The sequence below is a fragment of the Monodelphis domestica genome, chromosome 3 (assembly GCF_027887165.1).
Source record: "Monodelphis domestica isolate mMonDom1 chromosome 3, mMonDom1.pri, whole genome shotgun sequence".
Taxonomy (NCBI): Eukaryota; Metazoa; Chordata; class Mammalia; order Didelphimorphia; family Didelphidae; genus Monodelphis; species Monodelphis domestica.
In genome coordinates this window covers 42,125,257-42,148,776 of record NC_077229.1, presented here as the reverse complement: position 1 = coordinate 42,148,776, position 23,520 = coordinate 42,125,257, and the positions used below count along the sequence as shown (strand labels likewise).

General features: G+C 40.5%; 1 pseudogene; it reads right to left on the bottom strand.

The window, feature by feature from the left end:
• Positions 1 to 7,759: 7,759 nt before the first annotated feature.
• Positions 7,760 to 8,241, bottom strand: LOC100617497 (CCHC-type zinc finger nucleic acid binding protein-like; annotated as a pseudogene).
• Positions 8,242 to 23,520: the final 15,279 nt, after the last annotated feature.

Sequence of the window (23,520 nt, the reverse complement as noted above, 5' to 3'; positions counted from 1 at the left end):
TTGCTTGCCTACTATTTTCATGTTTTGTAACTCTCACCTGATTCTCTTAAAGCAACCTGGTCTCCCTTCATAACGCGGCTTCTTCCTACCATTCCAGTTTTTTGACTTCTTATCCCCTTCATTGTACTTTATGATCCTTGACCTCTGCTGTTTCTCACACAGGTCACTCCATCTGCCTACTCTGGGATTTTCCCTTGGCTGTCTTCTTCCATGCCTGGAATACTCATTTCCTTATTCTATTCTAAGCCTCTGGGATGAGTAAAAATTTTAAGAGATTGAATTCAGAGTATGAAAAATCAATGTATTGATTAGTCTAGCAATAACAAATAAATTAATTGGCCCATGATCTCCCTGAGTGATCAAAGACAAATTCATTTAGCACCGTGAGTCATTAAATGCAATTTTTGAAGCTCATCCCTCCCCATGACATCTCTAATTGGTGGACTCCAAATGAGAAGGCGAGTTAATATTTTCCTCCCTAATCCCCTCATGATGATGGGGAAAGTCATGTGCCTAATCTTAGGATTCCAAAATCTTTGCCTATCTAGATGAGAGAAATCAGATTATACTTGGCCAGGCTTGACTTTTCCTTTATTCATTTTGATGGGGAAAAGACAAGAGCATTGCCATGTATGCCCAGTACTTGGCCCAAACTAGTTTTTGGTTATCAGATAGAATAGAGTTTATATTCTCTCATTAAAAAAAAATCCTTACCTTCTGTCTTAGAATTGCTAGTACTATGGGCTAGGCATTTGTGGTTAAGTGACTTGTCCAGGGTCACACAGCTAGGAAGTGGCTAAGGCCAGATTTGAACCTAGGTTTTCCAGATTCCAGGCCTTCTGTGTGAATTGTTAGCCATGACCCTCTCTCACTCATAGCACTGACAGAAATGAGCACAATTGACCACAATTATGCTAGCTTTAAATATGAATGGTCAGAAATATAAGCAAATGTCTTTTCTCCCTCCCTTCTTCCCTCCCTTCCCTTCTTTCCCTTCTTTCCTCCCTCCCTTTCTCTTTTCCTTCTTCCCCCCTGCCTTCCTCTCAACTAGGCAACACAGTGGGTAAAAGAGGGAGACCTAAATTCAAGTGCTATCTTAGACATTTACTAGGTGTGTGACCCTAGACAAATCACTTAATGGCCTCAAGTTCCCTCAATTATGAAATAAACGGAGATAGCAATGCTGCGAGGATCAAATGAGATGACTTAAACACTAACCTTAAAGTGCTATAGAAATGTCCCCTCATTATGAGCTTTTAGTACTTTTTTTTGTTCCAGTGATGAATATCTAGGGAGGGGAGGGGAAGGGATAGATTTGGAAATGAACGTAAAACCCAAAGATACATTTCTTTTCCTTCATGGATGTATGCGTTTTGTTTTCTGTGGGGCCATCATCTTTTGTCTCCCAGATTTAAATTGGTTTCCATGTTCAAAAGCGAGTGGCTCTGTGTATTGCTTCTTTAAATTACTAAATAATAAGTTGGAGTTTCTCAAACAAAATATTTGAGAGGGAAAAAATCCTCTAACCTTTGTTTTGCCCTAATAAAACTAAAGCTCTGTTCTTCAGTAGATTGGTTTAGCTTATTTCATGCCTTTTCTCTGTTCAAAATTTGACTAACATCCTTCTTGACCATAACATTCTTATCTTTAGATCCTGAGGGAAAAAGCACTGAATAAAATGAATTTGGCTCATACTTTGGCTGTATTCATAAACACATTTAAACTGAGAAGTTAAGGGGTAGCAGGGTGCATTGAATGAATAGTAATGCATTTTATTTAATTTTTAAAAATGTTTACCTTCTGTTTTAGAATTGATACTATCAGATCTAAGGCAGAAGCACAGGTTAGGCAATTCAGATTAAGAGACTTGCTTAGGGTCAACACAGCTAGGAAATATCTGAGAAATATCAGATTTCAACCTCCTGACTCCAGACCTGGTGCTCTAACCACTGTGCTACCTATTTGCTTATATCTATAGCTATATATCTATATCTATATCTATACATACACACATATATACATATATATTTTTAATTCTCACTTCTTGCCTTAGAATTAGTACTATGCATTGGTTCCAAGGCAGAAGAATGGTAAGGGCTAGGCAATGGGGGTCAAGTGACTTACCCAGGGTCATATCACCTAGGAAGTGTCTGAGGTAAGATTTGAACCCAAGTCCTCCCATCTTTAGGCCTTGTTCTCAATACACTGAGCTACCCAGCTACCCCCACTTATATATTTCAAGACAGTAAAGAACATGAAAATAATTGTCCTCATTCCATCCTATGTATGTCCTTCCTTTCTATATCCCTGACATTAGCTTCAGAAGAAAAAAAATCCATGTTTCTCAAGTAAGAGGAAGATGAAGATGTCTTTGTCTTGTTTTTCTTTGTTGAGACTGAAGATGCTCTTAGCCAGTTACCATCCTACCCTAGGCAACATTTCATAATTGGTGATGATGATGATGATGATGATAACTGACTTGAAAAGAGCACTTGGGAGCCACTAGGTGGTGCAGTGGATCAAGTAGGTGGCCTAGAGTCAGGAAGATCCGAGTTTAAATTCAGCCTCAGCTGTGTAACCCTGGGCAAGTCATTTAGCCCTGTCTGCCTCAGTTTCCTCATCTGTCAAATGAATTAGAGAGGAAAATGGCAAAGCACTGTAGGACCTTGGCCAAGAAAACCCCAAATGGGGTCACAAAGACCCAGACACAAGTGAAAATGAGTCAACAAAAGAGTGCTTTAAGATTTTTTTTTGTTACTTTCACCTTTATTTCCAACAAAATATATGGGTGACCAGTATAAGCAGCAAACACACTTTCTGTATAATGAACATATGATTTTTTTACAAATATGAATGACTTACTTATCACTTACTTATACACAGATGTTATTATTGATTAATAAAATGCAAATTAATTTTTAAAGTGTTACTGAATTCATAGAAACTTTTTATGATCATGTATTTTCCCACTAAAGTACTACTGTGATGCCTCAATCACCCTGAGGCAAACCTGAGTTCTCAAGGGCTATGTGAGGTCTAGTAGGTTCCACTATGAAAAATACAAAGTGAACCTCAATCCTGGTGGCCCTTCTTTGTCCCTTCAGTGGCATTGACAAGAGTGATGGGAGAGGGAACAAAGGATGTTAAGAATCACAAAGACCACCTATAGACATTGATTTAACTGTTGACATTCTTAAAAGTGGGATACTTCTCCAATTACCAAAGAACTAAGAATCACATCAATATTGAAATTCTCGCTATAAATAAAACTAGGAGCTAAAACTATAAGATTAAAAAAACTTGCAGAGATAGTTTCAAAAAGCATCCAAAACCAAGAAACAATTTCCTGGGATACTTGGTCATCTCACTTGGCAGAGTTCATGATAAATGGAGAAAAAGACCATTATTATAAAGAAAGATAATTTTGCAACTTATACAACATTTGCTTAAAAGGAGATGATAGAAAAATTATATGAACTTAAGATATTTCATATTAAACAAACATAAATACTTGATGATTTCAATGCAAAAGCACAGGAGAGGCTGTCAAAAATTATCAAAAAATGGCAGCAAATTAGCATAAAAATTAAGATACTGGATACAAATAAAAGAACTCTAACCCAAACTACTTAGTAAACTACTGATGGTGGATAATGGATACTAAAAGTAATATATGTCAGCATAGACCAACACCATTTTCTATGGAAGTGGAATAAGCAACTGAAAGGTTCAGAACTTAGAAATTGCCTCAGCCAGCAAATACCTAATCCTCCATGCCAAGTGAAAATATGGCGGCCAAGGGGCACACCAGTTTATAAGAACAAATTCATTTATGAAATCTTGTGTTGAAGGACGGTGAAGAGTATCAGTACTATCACCTCATAGTGTAAGAGGCAGTGGAGAAAAATGGGTTTACAGACTCACAAGAGACCCATTTAAAGCGAGATCATCACCAAAACATTAATGACGCTCAAATGATGACAATATAAAACAAAGGATCTGTCATTTTTGTTACAACATAATCATTTCTAATATCCACGCAGTGCTGGAAGTAAAAGGGGCCCTAAAAAAAATGGAATAAGCCAGTCTCTTACAACACATACTATTTGTCAATAAGATACCAGCATCTTACTAAATAAGATTCACGACCCCACTTGAGATTGGCCTAAAACTATCCTTGCAGGACAAACCAATGTAGAAGACTTGTTCAGTCTTTGACAAGCAGTTGGATGGTTAATTCAGCTGCTCTGCTGACAAAAATGCAGATGGACGAGCTGGGCTCAGAACTGAAGAGAAAGAAGGCACTTGCTTGCCTTTGGGAAAAATGGACAGTACTTTTCACCAACTCTAATCTCCTTCATACAACCCCCCCTAAAAAAAATATTCTTTCTTCTGGTGATGCTATTTGGATGTAAATAATGAAATACCACAATCCCTGAGGAAATCAGTTACTGGTCACCCAAAGGGCACTGGAGAAATGCTTGGTGGGCAACTTCCTGAAAAGGTTGCAGTATATGACCAAGAACACATTGCACACATAACGCTAGTATTAATGGAATGACCAAAAATGGGATGGGTCAGCCATGGAGAGAAATCAACAGCTACATGCCGTAATAAGGCCCATCAACTAAAGTCTCCAGAACATGAGTGCATCTCCTGCGGAGGACTGAAAGGAAGGCATGGACTAATGGTACACAGGATGAGAAAGGAGCAATAGATAGGCTACAATTTAAATTGCTCAAAGGGACATTACACATTAAAAGGATCATGGACCCACTGAGATGCTGGTAGTGTCAGAAGTATTTTCTTAATCAATGGATACTAATATAATTATCTTCAACTCATGAACGACCACTTTTTTTTTTAAGGCATCCTTTTGATTGGGAAACTTGTAACCAAAAAATGTCTTTGTAATAAATCTGTTAAATTGATAAATAATGCAGATAAATTGCTCCCATCTAATGTAACATGCAAATTAGTTCCTCCCAGGAGTCCAACCACCTAATATTATATAAAACAACAACAACAACAACAACAAAAACACGGCACTGACTCTTTCACAGCCAACTTAAGGCCCTGCAACCTTTCATTTCAAAGGCAATCCTTCATTTTTTCCATACTGCATTATCTCCTTTGGGTCAGAAGTCACAACAGATGGATTACTAGAGTGAAGGTCTCAGAAAAATGTTAGTCAGTCATTTGTCTTAGGGAGAAACTCAGTCCATGGTCCAAGTAGTCACAATTCTTTTAAAAATTCTTTTATAAGGAACAGGTAACAACTGAAGGCAAGGTTCAGTATCACCCGTTGTTTAAAGAAATCTAGATTTTGATAAATTTCAGGTTTAATTGTTTTTCATTTGTAAAAAAATAATGCAAAACAGTAATAGAATGCCAATTTAGTTTTCTAGTCCATAAAGTTATGACACTCCAAAGACCTTGAGCAAATCAGTTAATCTCTGGGATTATTTCCTTATAAGTGAAATAAGACTAGTTTTAGGATGAAGAAAGTTGGAGCAGGAAAGGACAGGACTTTTGGTCTCTATTCAAAAGCAGTGATAGAACAAAGAACATTCATCATCTGTAGAGAACACAAACTTGTCTACACCAAAACTTTTCTCTGTAGGCTTCAAAAGCTGTTACAGACTTAGCTCAGCAGAATAGCACAAGACATAGAACAGCATTCAATTTTCTAATAGTACTAATTCTGGTTTGGTCTAACAGAACCAAATAAATGTTCAATCAGCCCTTACATTTAAAAACTCATAGAAGAAATTCCACCAACAAATATTTATCAATTTTTTTTTTAAACCCTTACCTTCTGTCTTGGAGTCAATACTGTGCATTGGCTCCAAGGCAGAAGAGTGGTAAGGGCTAGGCAATGGGGGTCAAGTGACTTGCCCAGGGTCACACAGCTGGGAAGTGGCTGAGGCTGGATTTGAACCTAGGACCTCCCATCTCTAGGCCTGGCTCTCAATCCACTGAGCTACCCAGCTGCCCCCAATATTTATCAATTTGAAATTAACTCTCTAGTCAATGAAGTGATTTTCAAATGACTATAAAAAGGCCACCCACACGGAAAGACATCAGTTAAAACTTCCAGGGCCATGCAAGTCACTTTCAAAAGGACCTTCTAATTTCCAAAGCAAGGAAAGTCACTAAATGTTTATTAGAATATATTATGTCAAAGTTGGTAATACGAGATTGGAAGCATTAATACTTTGAGTTAAATTCTATTTATGTTCCCTGGGTGATCAATGTGGACCATGCTTATTTCCACTCTGGAGAGAGGCACTGGAGAAATTCCTATCTTCATGTTACTACAATATTTTAAAAGAAAATGTTTTCTAAATCTTTTTCAGGGCCTAGCAGTTATATATAGAACAATGATTATGACTGTAGCTTTAGTTTTATGATATACTATTGGTCTTTTCTATTTGCTGCCAAGTTTTTCAGGAACTCAATCCTTAATTATAATAGTACCGGCCCCATGGGAAAAGATGGATCTTACAACAAATCTTTCCAAGAGGTTCTCCAGCAACAAAGTAGGAATGGCCTAAAATCCACTAAAACTAAGAAATGGACAAAATTGATTACCCTTGGTCTTTCCTCATGGTTAAATGACATGTTGGCTTGACATAAGTTTCTATTCAATCCAGACTACCATAAAGCTGTGTTTCTCTTTATAGCATAAAATAACTTTTAAATAAAAGCAATTTTCTGAAGTCAGGGATGTGACAATTTTTCAGTTATATTCTTAAAGGTATTAAGGGATCTGATACAGCACAAATCTGAGTTAAACAGGATTTTCAATTTCATCAATACTACTCTTTTAAGTAGGAACCCTCCCCCCGCCCCCCGTTTTTTGTTTGAAATGTATTTTTGGAGTATACTATTCATAAGAAACTTAACAGCCTTCTGTCAGTTCTGGCCTATTTAATTATGAATTGAGTGCTCCATAATCTACATATAAAGGTGCTAAGAAAAATTTTCAATGCCAAGTTTGAATGTGATTTCTATCCACAAAATCTTGGGCCCTTGCACTGGAGGATTTTGTAATGAGAAAGTGAATTATTAGCCTTGTATTTACCATCACCTGTATAAAAATTAATTAATCAAGTCTTTGGATAACAAATTTTCTCAAAACATAGTGTACCAGTTTTTTGTTTTTATCTTGGAATGATAATGTTCAGAGTAGCCACATTCAGAAGTAATTTGAAAAACTGCTAGGGAGGCTGGGCAATTCTAGGAGTGGGACATTTACAAAGCACTAAGCCAAGAGAACTGTATCAAACAGAACCAAGATAGTATTAAAAGTAGATGGCTAAAGGAAGTTACAGAGCCACTGAGAAGTCAAAAAGAAAAGAAAGCCAAAGAAAAAGATGTATTTTATATCCACCCTTCAAAAGGGGAAAAGAGGGAGATATGAAGACAAAAATGAATTAGAGTTCTTTTGGCACTCCATTAATTTTAAGAACAAAACACCTTTCATGACATATTTATGGAATTTAAATTAGATTGCTAGCACACCTGTTATTAGAGATACCCCCACACCAAGTGTCATTTAAAAAAAAATTAGCATCTGACCCAAACCCTTCTGTTTTTTAAACTTTAAGTGAATCTACTTCGAATGGCATCAAATTGAAGTGCTCTGTTGATCCAGAGAACAGGTCATTTTCTAATGCTGAGTTGGATTCCTGAAAACACAAACGTATCATGAGTCCTTGGTGCATTATTTGCCTTAGATGTAACCATGTGTCAGTAAGTTAATTCCATCACCGTAGCCTTTCGTTGCTGAAGGTCACATTAATTCTTTGGGGCAGGAGTGAAGTTCTTGACCTACCACCTATAGCATTTCACTTTGGTGCAATCTTTCTGAATGTGCCCAAACTCTCCACATGAATAGCACTTTGGCTCATCTGCATGGTTGCAGTCTTGAGCCAAGTGGACGGGCTTGCCACAGTTGTAGGAGTATTGCTCTCTCTCTTGCTTTGGTTCCTTGCAGTCCATGGCAATGTGGCCACCTCTACCGCAGTTATAGCAGGCCTCATCCTCCTGAAGATCACAATCCTTGGCAAGATGACCAGACTCACCACAATGGTAACAGATGTCTGGAAGAGATGAAGAAACAAACTGGAAGCCTATTCCATGGCTCCACATTCCTTGACCACGGCCTCCTCCAGTAGGGCATTCTCAGGCCCAATGGCCGGAGCGTCCACACTTGAAACACTCATTGCTGCTCATTGCTGCGCTTAGATCATCTAAGATGCTGTAGAGGGCCCGCGGCGGCAGCGAGGTTGGAAGCTTCAGCTCCCAAAGACACTATAGGGACGATGGCGGCGGCAGGGGCTGTTTATTTTCGGGGTCCTAGCCTGCGCCACACGCAGGTCTTGAGTGCTTTAAGGTTTGCAGAACACTTGACATCCATGATCTCAAGTATCAACCCAGCTGCGAGGGACATACTTTTGGCCTTCTTAAACACACTGGGCTATCTCTGTCACTGAAGCAACAATTTTAGGCCAATCAGTCTTTATCTGGCAACAACTATGGTCAGGCACTGGACTAAACACGGGATATAAAGAACCACAAGCAAACAAACCAAAAAACCAAGGCCCTCTTTTTTTGCTAGGAGTAAAGTCTAGTCCATCACCTGTAAGAGAAATGAACTAGTGTATCTATCAGTGGTTAGAGCGCTGGTGTGGAGTCAGGAGAACCAGGGTTCAAATCCAGCCTTGAACACTTTCTAGCAATGAGACCCTGGGCAAGTCACTACACCCTGTTTGCCTGGCTCTTGCCCTTCTTTCTTAAGAGTTGTTACTAAGACATGAAATAAGAATTTAAAAAAAAGAAAAAAGAAATTAAATTTTAAAAAAGAGTTCATTGATTTGCTCAAAGTCAAACAGAAAGTTGTAAACCTTATATTTCATCCCAGCTGCTCTGTCTTGATACTAAGACAGAAGGTCGGGATTAAAAAAAAATGCTACCATTAATAATATTTATACAGCTCTTACTACTGTATTTCAGGAACTGCTGATTATCTCACTAGTTCCTTACAACAACTCTTCAAGGTAGGTGCTATTATTATCCCCATTTTACAGATGAGGAAAGTGAGGCAAACAGAAGTAAAGCCACATGACCAGGACTGAACAGCCAGCAAGTATCTGAGGCTGGATTTGAACTCAAGTCTTCCTGACTCTAGGCCCAGTGCTCTAACCACTGTACCACCTAGTTTATATATTTTCCTAGGGAGGAATGTTTATATGCCTGTATGTCTAGACACAGGCATATAGAGCTACTTATTGGGTGAGGAGTTTTCTTTACCTGCTGCTTTTATTTAGTGGTTTTTTAGTGACCCCATTCAGGCTTTTCTTGGAAAGAGCAGTTTGCCATTTTCTTCTCCTGCTCATTTGACAGATGGGGAAATGGAGGCAAACAGGGTGAAATGACTTGCCCAGAGGCATACATCTAGGAAGTGTGTGAGACCAGATTTGAACTCAGATCATCCTGATCCTAGCCTGGCTTTCCATCCACTGCACTCCCTAGCTGCTTCTTTCCTGTAGTTTTGTAGTAGAAGAGAAGTAGTGCCAGTCTTGACCTCAGAGATTCTGGGTTTGAATCCTAGTTCTCAGTGCTTTAATTTCTACATCTATAAAATGGGTGTAATTCCATTCAACTCAATAATTATCAGTAGAGATTGTTTCATTCTTTGTACTAGTATCTTCAGTGCCTAGCACAGTGTCTGGCACATAGTAAGTGCTTAACAAATGTTTGTTGATTGAATAAGTACCTGCTCTGGATCAGGCGCTAGAAATAAAAAGATAACTAAACAACTCTTTCCTTGGACTTTAGGACAATGATCAGTTCGACAGTTGAGTGGAAAAGAGACTTAGATTCTAAAATATGTGTGCGTGTAAGAGTATATACACAGAAATATGGTGGATATGAAATTCCAGCAGAGCCTTAAATGATGAAAATTAAATGGAATTAAACTAATTAAATTTAATTAAAAATTAAATTATGTTTAATTTAAAAATTAAATCAGTGTAGGGTATAGTGAGAATTTCTTTTTTATATGTTTTGGACTGGATGGCTATTGAGGTATTTTATAACTTTCAGTTCTGTGATTCTGTTATTATTTTTAAGAGTGTCTAATTTTTATTAATGTCCTTTGCTTCATTTCTGAATATGCCCCCTTACTTTCCGTGCTCTGGAAACCACCCCTTAGAAGTGTAACAGTTAAAATTAGTTTCTCTACTAAAAGTATTATATTTTTAGAGCTTTATTAAAGATTATTAGAAAACAAGGATAAAGAAATATAAAATAAGAAAGCATGTGCCTAGGGCACATAGCCCATTCAATTTCACTTACTACATCTTGAGAGACTCGTGTGCTTAGAAGCGGAAGCAGAGAGAGAGCAAGTAAGTGGTACAGTCAATTTAAATACCCATTTTGTTCTCTGCCCAGGTGGGGATTCAGGTGAGATTATAGGGAATTCTGGGAACTGCCAAGGACTTCCGGGGATTGAAGTCTGGGGTTCAAATCTCCATTTTTATAGAAGTATAAGGGGATGGAATATGTTTTCTTTTCCTCTTCCACTCAACTCATTTCATGTAGTCACAGGCTATAATGGGTTAATACATTAATGATTTAATCAATAAATGATACCCATGTATAATGTAGGAACATTTCTCTCCGAGGCAAAAGGGGCAAAGATTGGGTGGGCTTGAATTTAGCCATGTCCCTGGGAGCTTTAAATAACCAAGTCAGGGACATAAGCAACAATTGTTCAAGCATTCGAGAATTAGAAATGTTGAAGACCGGAGCTGGCAGTGAGAAAAAACCAACTCTTCACTCCTTGGGGGAGGGTAGAGGGAACTTTCTTCACTCTCATCTCTCCAACCTTTCTTCCCCCATCACTAGAATAACTTTTCCAGAAGGAGACATTCCATCCGGTAGTCAGAAACAGTTCTAAAGAGTTTGAGGAGGGAGTAGCGGGGTGGCTCATAGGATTGAGAGCCAGTTCTAGAGATGGGAAGTTCTAGATTCAAATCTGGCCTCAGACACTTCCTAGCTGTGTGACCCTGGGCAAGTCCCTTAAACTCCCTTACTTTACCTCTCTTCTGACTTGGAACCAATACATAGTATTGATCCTAAGACGGAAGGTAAGGGTTTAAAAAAAAAGTTTGAGGCATCATTGAAGAAGATTCATAGATACAACGCCAGTACGTCAAAGTCGGAAACAGATAGAAGGAGCATAAGCTCTGGTAGCAGAAAAGAGAGCTATCCTTGGCAGTCAGTTATAGCTCATAAGCCCCTACCAGTGTGTTTCCTATGAATAGTCAGCCAGTAGGTACAATTAGTTCAAAGCAAAGACATTTACTACATGACATAGTAAAAAAAAAACACAAAAAACTAGCTACAAAATGATCTTCCCCACAAATGCACAGTATTCATGAGAAAAGTGGACTTGAATTTAGAGTACAACAATAGTGGGGAATATATATATATACATACATATATATATATTTATGAAACACATGTGACAAAGGCAACTCAGAAGTCTGGTACTGCAAGACCTTGAAGTCCTTTTACTCTTGCTAAAGTTATCACAAAGCTCAACTCTCAATTACTAAGACTAGATTTCTCTGCAGTTATTTCTAACCTTGAGTGACTGTTACTCTAGCTATGTATCTCCTTAAATTGGGTTTTAAACTTTTGGAATTGACTCAGACTCCCCAATTGGGTATATCTCTCTCTGAGTAAGTAATTCTATATCATGATGAAAGGGGGCGAGAAAAAAATTCTCCCTGCCATCCCTTAAAAAAAAAAAGTGAAGAACTAAATTCTTCCCTGACTACTTTCTCCTGCTTCCATGTCTTCCACCCTCAAACTCTGAAACAGCTGGTTGTTTTTAGGGCTTAGTTATTTAAAGCCTTCAGAGTTGTTTCAAATTTTCAGCATAGCGAATTGCATTGCCCTTTGTGACTTGATCAAAAAGGAAGCTTTCATAATTCATAAATACACAATGGTGTGTAATCTATGATTACATCTTATGATTGCATCAATTAACTTGGGGAAGGGGAGGGAGGAAACAAGTCTTCCCCTAACAATTTTGGTAACAAAGATTACAAAATGAAAAATAGTAGAAGTTCAGCTAACCTCACTAGCATGTCAGCCTTATCTGACAGTATGTGCAGTATTCTACACTCACCAGTCTTTACCTTTGCAGTAAAGAGAAGGGGAAATGTATTTTTTTAACCCTTCTCTAGGATTAAGTTTGCTCCAAATTACATAGTGCTTGGTTTTAACTCTGAGCTCTTTCTATTTCTACAGTAGCAGTCTCTCTGTATGGTTCTGTTTACTTCGCTCTGCGTCAACTATCGAACTCTTCCCATGCTTCTGTAAGAGTTAAAATAGTTGGTGCCATAACTGTAGTGATTAAAATAGTGGAAGACATAAATTGTAGTAGATATAAGAGTGGATGAGTAAATTATGACAGCAGAAAATATGGTTTCAAGACAGTGTCTTGTTTTAAATCAAATATAAGGTGGTTGCCAAGGAAATATTACCAATTATGAAATATACGCAAGTCAGCTGGGTTTTATAGAGATTTTAATTCATACAAATGAGGAATTAAGAAAGAGAGAGAGAGAGAAAAAGGAAATAATGAGAAAAGGATAGGCCGGCCCAGGGCAGCCCTGGCCAATCCAGGCCTAAGCCCTAAAAGAAAGATCAGTCAGTCCTTAATCACTCACCACAAGATCTGTTCAAACAAGGATTCTAGTGATACCAGTTCAGCTTCAGTTAGCTCAATCATGTTCAGCCATCAAGTCCTTCAAGGCAGCTTTGGCCAGTTCCTCCCCAATTCAGCTTTTCCTCTCCTTATAAAGGGAATTTTCTCCTATGTCATCTCCCCTAAGTTCTCCCATCTACCAATCACAGTAGATGTTTTCCAAAAGACAGACCATTCTTAGTTCACAACTAAGAAGTCTAAACTTTTGAGTAATTCACACCTGAGTAGACTAGAATCTCTGAGTAAGTTCTCACCTCTTTGCTCCTTGTAAGTTCACAAGTTGCCTGACCTTTATAGGTACTTAGCACCCTTTTGTATTATATCCAAAAATAGGCATAGCTTAAGAACTTTTTGTCTTACTATAAGTATGGGTTTGAGTACTTTTCATTGTTCAGCAAAGAGTTTACAACTTTATCTTCCCCTAAGGCATGCTTAAGTAGGTGAAGTAGAGTTCTCACATTCCTGATCAAGTACCTTCACTGCCCAAATGGTGAATGGTCCCAATGGGGAATGGTCTTAACCCAACCTTATGAAGTAGGGTCTGAGAATTTTTAAGGTTCACACTTCTTCCTAGTCTTCATTTTTTGGGGGTTCCATTACATTCATATACCATAATTGGCTTAAACTTTTCCTAGTCAATGAGCATTTTAAGAAAACATTCTGTCTTTAAAATCAATACCATATATTGGTTTCAAGATAGAAGGAAGAGTGGTAAGGGTTAGGCAATTGGGGTTAAATGACTTGCCCAGAGTCACAGAGAAAGTGTTTGAGGCCAGATTTGAGCCAGTATTTCCCTTTTCCAGGCTTGGTTTTCAATTTTCCCCTGAGTTTCTATTTTATTTTACTTTTGATACCAAAGACCATTCTGCTATGCATAGTTTGGGTCACAGAAAACTCTTGAAAACTGTCAACTAAATTTTAGAGAGATTGGGACTTGTACGAGTGGAGGGATTAGCCCATACCAATAAAATCATAGTGTCTTGAAATATTAAAGTAAGGCATTGAGGCATTAAAAATTGAACCCATTTGATAGGCTTTGATTCACTATTGTTCACATTTATAGAGGGTTTTTTGCTTTATGAAACACTATCCTAACATGATGGGAGGAAGCAAATGGAGAACGTTTTCTTCCTGCTTTACATATAAGGCACAGAGGTGAACTTCCTAATAGTGGTCTGGTGAGCAAAGGACAGGACTTGGGCTGAAATCCAGATCTCCTGACTCCACGATCAGTTCTCTTTCCAACCTAACACTCTGGTGCTCAAAATCCTGAGAACTGGAATGGAGTCAATCCATGTTAGCCCATCTGCTGAGATCAGGGCTAAATGAGCTTTTGGACTCATACGTCGATGACCACCGAGTTCAACCCTCTCATTTTTACAGGTAAAGGAACTGAGATCCAGCTATCAAGATATTCAGTAATTCATAGATCTTGGGTTAAGAAGTCCTACTCTAGATCAATGAGCCTATGACAGGAGAGCAAAAAAAAAAAAAAAAAGAAAATGGGAAGGAAAAGAAAAAGGTAGAAATACATATGGTAGGGAATTGGAGAATGTCTGTCTTGGCAGATCTTCAGGAATATCCACACCGTAAGTTGACTGTTGCTGTTCAGTTCTTTCAGTCATGTTTAACCCTTCTTGACCCTATTTGGAGTTTTCTTGGCAGAGATATTGCTTTGCCATTTTCTTCTCCAGCTCCTTTTACAGATGAGGAAACTGAGGTAAGCCCCAGGATCACATAGCTACTAAGTTGTCTGACGTCAGATTTGAACTGAAATCTTCCTGACTCCAGGCCTTGCACTGTGCCCATCCACTGTGCTACCTAGCTGACTACCCTCTTCCAAATGGTGGCCCATGTTGCCCTTTTTATAGCCTTCAATGTGCTTTTGCCACAACCTTGAGAGAATGGAACCACCATGATTTTGTAAATCTTGGTCTATCCTTTCCTAGAGGCGCTGTGGCGTAATGGCACATATAGTTGAAAAAATCCTGGTCTTGGAGTCTGGAGATTTGGGCTCTGACCGAGACCATCTGGATGGACCTGTGTAAGTCATTAGATGACCTCTGAGGTTCCTTCCAGCATGAATTTTATGATCTTATAGATCGACTAGTTGACAGGCATTTAGTAAGTGCCCGCTCTGTGCTGGGCCTGGGGATATTAGCCCTTCTGTACCCCCAGACCCCTATGAATACACTGAGGCTAAAGGACTAGGATGACAAAGGGAGGCAGGCATAATCTGCCCATGGGCTGACTTTGACACATTGTAAATACTTTAGGATCCTGTCTGGGTGGACGTGCAGTGACTGTGATGTGCAAAAAACCCATTAATTCCTTTGGCTGAGGCCACGGTAGGCCCCTGTGATTAATTAACACACTAGAGAACAGAGCAGAGATTAAAAAAGATCTTGACAGGCTAGACAATTGGGCTAAATCTAACATGACAAAAATAAAATGATCAGTAAATGAACATTTATTAAACACCTACTGTGTGCCAGCTACCGGGCTAAGCTTCCTGCCTTATAAGAGTTGACATTCAAATGGAGTAAACATATACACATCTAAATATTTCTATCTATCTATGCTAAATGAATATCAGATAGTGTGGGGAGGGAGGCCACTAAATGAATCTTCATCGATTCCATTTGGGGTTTTCTTGGCAAAGATATTGGTCTGTCATTTCCTTTTTCAGCTCATTTTATAGATGAGGAAACTGAGGCAAACAAGCTTAAATGACTTGCTTAGGGTCATACAGCTAGGAAGTATGACATTTTATAACCCCATTGAGGGTTTTCTTGGCAAAGATACTGGAGTGGTTTGGCATTGGACAAGTCATTTAACCTCTGATTGCCAGAGAAAAGAATCCATTGGAGAAGAAAAGGGCAAATCATTCCAGTATCTTCGTCAAGAAAACTCCATGGGCTGCTGGGGTCACAGAGTCAGACAGACACTGAATAGTAACACCCTAGCTATTTACACGTTGCCTCCCTCCCTCTAATATTGGCTTTCTTGAGGGAAAGAATTATGTTTTTGTCTTTCTCTGTAGCCCTAGGGCTTCCCACACTCCCTGGCACATAGTAGGTGCTTAACAAATGTTGGCTTTACTAGGTCTTATCTGTTTCCCCTATAAAATGTAAACTTCCCAAGGACAGCCGCGATTTCATTTTTGTCTTTATTTATACATGGCCTCCTTGCACAGGGCCTGTTATACAGATAGCTAGATAGTTATCAGACATAGGCTCTTGGAATATAGATGTAAGGAAATAAGCTAGACAATCCCTGTCCTCCAGAGGGTTACATTCTAATGCAAGAAACCACTGGGGAGCAGGGATGAACAGTGCTCCTTGTGGCATGTTGAGGGGATGCCAAGGAACGGACGATAGGGAAGCTTGGACCCCACAAGAGGAGCTCGCCTATGTGAATGGAGGGATCCAGGGTAGAGTCCAAAGACCTCCCCGTGGGAGGAAGGTAAGGAAGATGGTGGGAGGGTAGACAGCATGCTAGCTGATGGATTGATTTAAAGGGCACTGGGGTTATTTTTCTAGGGATTTGACTTCTAAAGAGGGAAGGGGGGGTACTTTTTGTAAAAATATTTTTAGATGCCAAGATCTGTCAGAGACTGGCCCCTTTTCCCCCTGCTGCTCAGAAGAGAGCAAAGAGTTATTTAATCTTTCTGAATGTGTTTCTTTCTGGGCAGCTGTTAATGGAACGTTGCAGGGGGCCATCCATGAAAATCTGTGTTTTCTGGCTTTTAACCAACTGGGAAAAGTCTGGAAAACCTGGCATTTAAAAATCATTTTTCTCCAGTCCAGATTCAATTTAACCCAGAAAACTTTTATGGCTGCCTACTATGGTCAAAGGCACTGTGTGCTAGGGGGTTGAAGCTATAGAAATTTAAATAAAACAATAACAAACAAACAAACCTGAAAAAAGCAGAAAATGTGCTGTATTTCTCAAGGGCTGAGAGGTGAGGTTGAGGGCATCTAAAGGGAGTGGAGCACAACAGGCATTCATTAATCAGGACATTGAAGACTGAGGGAGGCATTCCAGAGCTCAAATAGCTAAGTCCTGGATAGCCTGGTCCCTGCTGATGGGTGGGAAGAGGAGTGAAACATGACTGTTTTACTGGCCTCTTCATTAATCCATCAGAAATATTGACAAAATATCTGTTATTCCTCACCTATACATTGTAGAATCCTTCCTTCCCTCCCTCCCTCCCTCCCTCCTTTCCTTCCTTCCTTCCTTCCTTCCTTCCTTCCTTCCTTCCTTCCTTCCTTCCTTCCTTCCTTCCTTCCTTCCTTCCTTCCTTCCTTCCTTCCTTCCTTCCTTCCTTCCTTCCTTCCTTCCCTCCCTCCCTCCTTCCCTCCTTCCCTCCCTCCCTCCCTCCTTCCTTCCCTCCTTCCCTCCCTCCCTCCCTCCTTCCTTCCCTCCTTCCCTCCCTCCCTCCCTCCTTCCTTCCTTCCTTCCTTCCTTCCTTCCTTCCTTCCTTCCTTCCTTCCTTCCTTCCTTCCTTCCTTCCTTCCTTCCTTCCTTCCTTCCTTCCTTCCTTCCTTCCTTCCTTCCTTCCTTCCTTCCTTCCTTCCTTTCTCTCTCTCTTTATCTGTCTGTTACTCTCCCTTAACCTTTATATTAGAATCAATACTGTGTGTTGGTTCCAAGGCAAACCTTACATTTGACTATTATTATTATGGTTATTTTTTGTTGTTACTTGGATAGATCATCTCTGCTTATTATGAATATTATAGGAATTCCAAGGAGGAGGAAAAGCCTGACCTGGAGTCCTAAGAAGTCGGTATTGCTGAAAAGTTTGAATCAGAACCAGCATTTCAGAGCCAGAAAGGAGCTCAAGAGCCGTCTAGTGTAACTTGGATCTCCAAAAGGCTCCCCACTCTCACAAACTTGATAAGTCTTCAAACAGCCTCTACTTAGAGACACTCCTTGAGAATTAACTCACCAACTCCTGCAACAGCTCATTAAGAGACAGCTGGGTATCACAGCGGATAGAGCACTGGGCCTGGAGTTAGAAAGACCTGAGTTCCCCTCTGGCCTCACACCCTCCCTTACTAGCTGTATGACCCTGGACAAGTCATTTAATCTCTGTTTATTAAGAGAGTGCTAGGTGATTCGGCACTTGGCCTGGAGTTGGCCAAGACCGGTGTTCAAATGTGGCCTTGAAACTAGCTGTGTGACCATGGGCCTTAATCTCTGTTTGCATTAATCCACTGGAGATGGAAATGGCACACCGCTCCGGTATCTTTGCCAAGAAAACCTCATGGACAAGAAGGTCTCCTGGTGCACAAAGAGCCCAACACCACTGAACAACAATAACAACTGTTAGGAAATTTCCCCTTCTATGAAGATGGTATCTGCCCTTCTGCATCTTCTACCCATTGCTCCTGTGTCTGCCCTCCCCAGTAGATCCTTAAAGAGAGAGGACAGATGCTCCCTTGAATTGGATTTGAGCCACACCTTGAAGAATCCGTAGAATTAGGTAGACCGAGGTAGAGAGAGGGTAGATGAGGTTGGGGTGGATTAGAGAGGAACTGTGTTAAATCAGCAAGGCAGTAGCCATTTGTCAGGTGCTTGCTGTGTTCCAGGCATTGGGCTAGATCCTGGGGAAACAAATACAAACAGAAAGACAGTTCCTGCCCTCCAGGAGTTTACATTCTAATGGAAGAAGGAGGGGGTGCCAGGGTTGGGCATCTAGGGGGCTCAGGGCATAGAACGCCAGGCCTGTATACTGGAGGACCTGATTTCAAATTTGGACTTGGATGTTTCCTAGCTGTGTGACCCTAGACAAGTCACTTAACCCTCATTGCCTAGTTCTTACTATTCTTCTGCCTTGGAACCAATACTTAATATTCCATCCAAGATGGAAGGTGACGGTTTAAAAAATAAATCAAATGAACAGGAAAGATGGGATAAAATATGCAAAGATAAGAGTGGCTGTAAAGTGGCACGGCATGTCTGAAGATCAGGGAGGGGCCCTGCCAGGCAGGAGTGGACAGAGGACTCATTTTAGGGGAAAACAGAGAACTCACATTCACATGATACCTTAAGCTCTCCAAAATGCTTTTTCCATAGTAACTCTGCAATGTAGCTAGTAGAGTTAGCGCCTTCATTTTACAGATGAGGAAACTGAGGTTTAGACTTGTCCAAGGTCATGCAGCTAGTCTATGAAGGCCCTTTCATATGATGACCAGGGCCCATTGCACTGTCTCAAACTGGGAGATGAAAATGAGAAAGGTGGCTTGGGACCAGATTGGAGGGGATCACAACTGTAGGGTCAGAGAGAGTGGGTGACTTTATCTCGTAAGGGGTAGGTGCTACTCATGATTTTTAAATGGTGGTATGGAATGATGATGGCTGTGAACAGAATGGATTAGAGGCAGGATAGATAGAAAGCTCAGATTTTATTAATAATTGTCCAGGAAAGAAGCTGATAGGAGGAGGAGGAGGACAAAAGGGAAGAGGAAGGCAAGGTATCAAATGCAGTTTGTTCCATAGATATCTTACCCTATTTGGTATGAGGGAGTCAGGGAAATAATGGGTTTGGGGTGTGCTGTTCACCTTCTGGGTATCAGACCTCCATTGGGAGCTGCAAGGAGAAGGGGTGCATGAATTTCAGTAGAGATTTTCAGGATGGTAATTAGCAGGAGCTTGGTGGTCCAGAAAATGAAGGAAAGATGTCTCTCATAGAAGGAGCATTTTCTGAAATTAGTCACAGTGTATAATTGCATGATTCAATTCCAATTGGTATGGGGTTACAAAAGGAAAGGAAGTCTCAAGTAAAAGAGAAAAGAGCTTAAATTTTACAAAAGAGAAAGAGATAGAGATAGACACAAAGAGAAGGAGGGAGGGAGAGATAGACAGAGACAGATAGAGAGAAAGGAGAGAGAGATAGAGACACAAAGAGGCAGACAGAGGGAAAGGGAGAGAGACAGAAAGATGAGAGATGGAGATGTAGAGACACAGAAGGAGACAGAAAAAGAAAGGGAGAGACAGAAAGATGAGGGATAGAGAGGTAGAGACACAGAGAGAGAAAGGGAGAAAGACTCACAGACAGGGAGAGGGAAAGAGGGAGAGACAGAGACAGAGGCAGAGGCAGAGAGAGACAGTGAGAGATAGGCAGAGATAGAGAGGCAAGCAGAGAAAGAGATAGAGAGATAAGAGGGAGACAGAGACAAGCAGAGGTAGAGAGAGAAAGAGAGAGATGGAGAGAGAGAAATGGAGACAGAGATGGAAAGACAGAGATAGAGACAGAAACAGAGAGGGAGAAACAAGAGACCCAGAGACTGAGAAGGACAGAGATAGAGACAAACAGGCAATTAGAGATGAGAGAAAGACAGAGGCAGAGAGAAAAAGAGAGGGAGGGACAGAGACAGAGAAAGGGAAACAGAGACAGAGAAAGATTAGAGAAAGGAGAGAGATGGGCAGAAAGAGAGGGAGAGAGACAGAGAGGAAGAGGGAGGGACAAAGAAGGAGAAGATAGAGAGGGAGGGAGAGAGACAGAGGAGGAGAAGGAGGAGGAGGAGGAGGAGGGAAGAGAAAGAATACATTAATAAGAGGAGAATAGGAAGAGCTTTGCATAGGTGATGGCCCTGGGTGGAAGCTTAGAAGGGATCTAGGAGTTCTAGGATAAATGGAGAGCAGTGCAGGCAGTGTGCAGGCTGGTGGGAGATGGAATCTTAGCCTAGGGGACAGCAATGAGGCCAGTCTAGCTGGATGTGTGTGTGTGATGGGCAGTAGTAAGAAATGGGAAGGAGAATTAGGGCACAGTCTGACTGTGGAGGGGCTTACAGGCTGGATGATGCACTGTATCTTAGGGGCAGCTGTGAATCATTGAAGACTGTGGAATGAGGTGGTTGCTGTGGTCAGACCTGCATTTTAGGAGTATTGCTATGGAAGACAGCATGGAGTCAGGACAGGTATTAGGTGTCAGGGCTGAATTAGAGTTGAGGCTGGGAGGGGAGAGCAGGAAATAGGTTCAAGAGATTCTGTGGAGAGAGAACCTCCAAACCTGACAACCATTTGGACCTAACTTAGGGGAAGAGTCAAGGTAGACTGTAAACAGAACTAAATTTGAACCAGCAATATGAACCAGGGCAGCTAGGTGGTGCAAAGGATAGAGTGTTAGCCTTGGAGTCAGGAAGATTCAAATCTAGCCTCAGACAGTTATCAGCTGTATGACCTTGGATAAGTCCCTTGAACACATTTTGCCTCAGTTTCCTCATTTATAAAATGGGTATCATAATAGTACCTACATCCCAGACTTGTGGGGAATGATCAATGAGATGATTGTAAATGCTCTGGAGATGTTAGCTGTTGTTATCATCATCATCATCATCATCATCATCATCATCATCATCTCTTCCCTTTCCTTAGAATGTAAGATCCTTGAGGCCAGGGGCAGTCTCACTTTTTGTCTTTGTAGCCCTGGAAGGGTCAGGCCCAATACCTGGTGCCTACGTTTCCAGTAGGTGTTTGCTGACAGAGTTTTAATAAGATTTAACATCTTAAGGACCTAAAACAGGAAGAGACCTTCCAGACCATCTGGTCCAACCCTCCTATTTTATTTTATTTTAATAACCCTTACTTAAAAAAAATTCCTACCCATATTTTATTTATTTGTTTATTTATTTGAAAAAATTTATTTAATTAATTGATTTAGAATATTTTTCCATGGTTACATGATTCATGTTCTTTCCTTCCCCTCCCCTCCTCCCTTAGCCAATGAGCAGTTCCATTGGGAATAACCCTTACTTTCTGTCTTAGTAACAACTCTAAGACAGAATGGCAAGGGCTAGACAGTTGGAGTTAAATGTCTGGTCCAGGTTCACACAGCTAGAACATGTCTGAGTCCAAATTTGAACTCAGCTCCTCCTGACTGGAAGCCCAGCACTCTATCCTTTGTGCTACCTAGCTGTCCCTATCAATACTTTTTTTAAACCTTTATTTTCTGTTTTAGAATTGATATAACAATCCACTTCAAGGCCGAAGAACAGCAAGGGCTAGGCAATTGGGGTTAAGTGACTTGTCCAGGGTCACACAGCTAGAAAGTATCTGAGGCCACATTTGAACTCAAGTCTTCCTTGATTCTTCTATTTTGCAAATGAAGAAACCAAAGCCCAGGGAAGTGATTTGTCCATTTTCACCTAGGCAGCAAAGAGTAGAGCTGGGATTTGAACTACCATTCCAAGCATTCAACCTCAGTGCTCTTTTATCTTTTATCTCCTTTCATTTTCCCCCCTTCATTTGTTTACAAAACAAAACAAAACCCTTCTCAATGCATTAGGATCTCTTAATGCAGACCATAATTCTCACTTAATTAGATTTAGAATTGGACAAAACAATCCCAAAGTGTGTGGTGGAAATGCTCTCCTTGCCAGCTTCCAGAGTGTCCTTGAGATACAGTTCCATCATTGAAGGGATTCATCTCGATATATTTTATCAGGATGGGAGGCTCAGACATTTGCATTTTTTAAGTGAGGAAGAAATATAAGGAAGTAAATTGTTCAAGTATAGATTTTCCCGTTTCTGGGCTCTTCCCAGATCTGTAGTGCCTCCCTGCCAAGATCTTAGTGAGAATGGTTTTATTTATTTATCTGAATTATCCTCTCTTTTCCTCCCACCTCTCTCTCTCTCTCTCTCTCTCTCTCTCTCTCTCTCTCTCTCTCTCTCTCTCTCTCTCTCTCTCTCTCTCTCTCTCCCTCTCCCATCCTCCTCCCTCTCTCTCTTTCTCTGTCTCTCTCTCTCTGTCCCACAAATGTGGCAGCACCCAAGTGATTCTCCATCATCCAGTGGGGAGAAGGAAAGAGGTCACAGAAAAATGAAATCTGCATCATTTAAATAAGCCTTCAGCACAATGAAAGCCTCCCAGGCTTCTATGCATGACTTTGATGCTTTCTTTCAGGTGTCAGATTGCACCTGGGATGAGAATATTCTCAGAGGGGGAGGAATCGGGTTGGGATGCTTTGATGATTTGGAACAAGATGTTTGCCCCAGATACCAAAGGCTGGAAAATAAATAGGAACTGAAGGACGGATTCTCAGCATTGGAAGGCACCCAAGAGGCCAGCTGGTCAAAGTCGTATCTGGACGGGAATCCCTTCGCCAACATCTCTGACAAGTGGCCATCCGGACCACTTCTAATCAAGGGAAGATGGCCAGGAAGAGGACCCCCTTCTGTCCCCTTTGGGACAGCTCTCATTGTTTGGATTTTTTAGAACATAAATCTATCTTCCTCTCTTTGCAAGTTCTGCTCCTCTCTGAGCTGGGCAAAAGAATTCTATGTATCTTCTAGGCCAGGGATCGGGATAAGAACTAGCCCCAGTGATATAGAGAACTCCCAAACGAGGAAACTAGTTTCACCAACACAGCTCTGCAACTTCTCTGAAACTTAAATAGCTAGTATTATTTTTTTTGCCCTCCCTGAGACTTTTCTTCTTCAGTCAATGGCCCTACTTGCTTCAACCAATCCCCATGTGAAATGATCTTAAGAACTGTCCAAATGCTGATTTCATTCCTCTATACACTCTCCAACTTGTCGACATTCTTCCAAAAAATGTGCCACCAAGAAGAGTACAGAAGAATCCAGCTGTGGTATCTCTAGGAGAGCCTCCTCTGAGCTGTTCCCTCCTTAGGACTCTTTAAATTCATCTTAATATCACAAAATTGAAAGAATCCACTGAAGAAGGAAATGGCAGGGCAGCCAAGTAGCACAATGGATAGAAT